General features: G+C 57.4%; 1 long non-coding RNA gene across 1 annotated transcript in view; it reads right to left on the reverse strand.

The window, feature by feature from the left end:
* The window catches only part of LOC107155799, a 60,786-nt gene that overhangs the window by 53,454 nt on the left and 4,970 nt on the right, over positions 1 to 2,362 (reverse strand). The window lies entirely within an intron of this gene.

Here is a 2,362-nt window from a genome sequence, read left to right on the forward strand (position 1 = left end):
GCCTGTGGGGGCCCCGCCTCCCCGTCTCCCGAGTCCCATAAAGGCGCAGACAACACGAGCGGTTCAGTCAAAACAGTCATGTGCAGGAGCCGGCAAACAAACAAAAGCCCTTATTTATTTATTTAGTTCACACACCCAGATAAGGAGGCGCCTTTTTGTGCACATAATTTCACACACATCAGAAAGGAGGAGATGCGGATGCTCCCCATAGCCCCAGTGCCCTGGACAGCCGGCCTGGCCTCATGAATAATCCCATGGCCCAGCCTGGGCATTTCCATATTTAAATTGGGCAGCAGCCTATGATTAATTAAGAAGGAAAAGGCAAAAAGGAAAAAAGCAGTGGGGGTGGGGCACTGGACACTCTGGCCAGTGCGACATGCCAAGGTGCCTGCTGCAACTTAACTCCTCCAGTGCCAGGCCCAAGGCGGCGGCCGTGGCACAGACAGCTCAGGGGGACGCTGACCGACGGTGCCCTCTGCGGGCTCCAGCCTTGGGTGCATGCCCTGGCCCACCCTCCCATATCAAAGGCTACCCCAGCTCCAAATGCTGCTCTTGGAAAATTCTCTCATTTTCTTATTCAGAGCAGCTCGCCACACCCAGGCCAAAATGTGTGCTGTGGCCCAAACCCCTGCGGCGGGACACTTCCAGCTGCTCAGCCTCTGCCTTTGCCATGCACACCTGCCCTCTGTGAGCAAGCTGCAGGTCCCCTCCTCCTATGGCCATCTCACGGCCCCTCTGTCCTGAGAGCAGCAGGCCTGTCCTGCCAGTGTGGCAGGAGGAGCTGCCGCCTGTCTGGAGAGAACCAAGGTTACTGGATAAGTGACAGAGGAAAGGCCGTGTCCCTGGAGGGAGCAGGCGGTTCCATGCAGCCCTGGGCTTGAAGTCTAGCCACCACCGAGGTCCAGCCCTGTCCTTGCCAGGGTGCAGCCTCGGGCAAGTTTTCTAGGCTCTCTGGGCCTCAGTTGACCCACCTATAAAAACAGGAAGGGCAGTGGTGCTCACGGTCCTGCCTCATGACGTTGGGGAGCAAGAGCAGCTCCTGGCTGGACGGAGCCTGTCCAAGGTCCTAGATCCTTTGCCTGGTGATGGGCAGAAGTGGGGACCAGTCAGGCTTCTAACTGGAAGCTCCCCAGCCCCAGAACAAGTCCAGATTGATCCAGGACATTGAGCCCTGCACCTGGTGAGGCCCAAGGACAGTGGTCAGCACTTTGTTTAGAAATCAGCCTGAATCTTTGTGGCCATGCTGGGGGTGGGAAGGTGTCCATCTTCCCTTGGGTATGTGCAGTGCTGTGTGGGAGGGGAGGGCTCTGGGCAGGGTCTGTTGCCAGCAAGGGCCTCCCAGGGGTCCTCTGGAGTCTTGTAACATCTCATCCCCATTTTGCAGATGGGAAAACCTAAGTACAGAGAGGTCAGCAATATGCCAAAGAGCACCCCAGGTGGTGGCATCAGGATTTGAGCTCAGAATGGCCCAGCTCCACATGCAGGAGCTTTTAACCACCACACTGTGCACTGCCTGGCCCCTGTCTAGGTGTGACTTCATGTTAGAGAAAGATTCTTTCCAGAGGGACAGCTAAGCGCTCTAACAACAGACCATCCAGCCTCCCCCCAGACTGCCCCACAGATCCAGAGTGTGCAGTGCACCTGCAGGGAAGGACACAGGGGCAAGGTGGAAGGTCAGAGCAGAAGAGCTCTCCAGTAGCTGTGTGTCTTTGGGAAAATGAATACCCCTTTCTGAGGCTGTTTCTCCAGCTTTACAACCACAGATGTGATTCCAGACACTTCTCAGCTGCCCATCAGTGAGTGCATAGGCCTGTGCCCCAGGACTCTCGGGGACCATTGACATCTCGGCACCTCTGCCCTCCTGTCATGGGACAGTCCCAGTCACACCTACTTTTCTGCCAACCACAAGGTTTCACGGGTTCTCTGTAGAAGCAAGTCTCCTCCTTGGACACTGCGGCTCCTCTGAGAGCTTCAGCTTTTGACCTGAGAGATGAGAAAACTAACCTTATAGGCCACGGGGTCTGGGGAGGAGGAGAAGGAAGCCTAGGCCAGCAGCACCAACATGCAGAGGTCCTGCCCAGGCAGCAGCTCCCTCCTCCCTCCCTTCTCCTGTCACTGAGCTGGGGCAGTCTTCAAGCGGGGGCCCCTCCAGGTGAAGACCCTCCACCCCAGGTGGGAAAGGAGGGTGGGCATCTGTTGGAGGACCCTGGGCCTGGCCCGTGAGCAGGGCTGAGGTCTCCATTTCCCTCACCCTTCAGGGGGTGACCTCATAACCACGCGGATCCTGAAAAGCACAAGACCTTTCCCAGCTGTGGTCAGAGGACGAGTGAGAAGCGGCAGCTGGCTCGAGGATGGAGCGGGG

Source organism: Marmota marmota, unplaced genomic scaffold (genome assembly GCF_001458135.2).
Source record: "Marmota marmota marmota unplaced genomic scaffold, marMar, whole genome shotgun sequence".
NCBI classification, from domain to species: domain Eukaryota; kingdom Metazoa; phylum Chordata; class Mammalia; order Rodentia; family Sciuridae; genus Marmota; species Marmota marmota.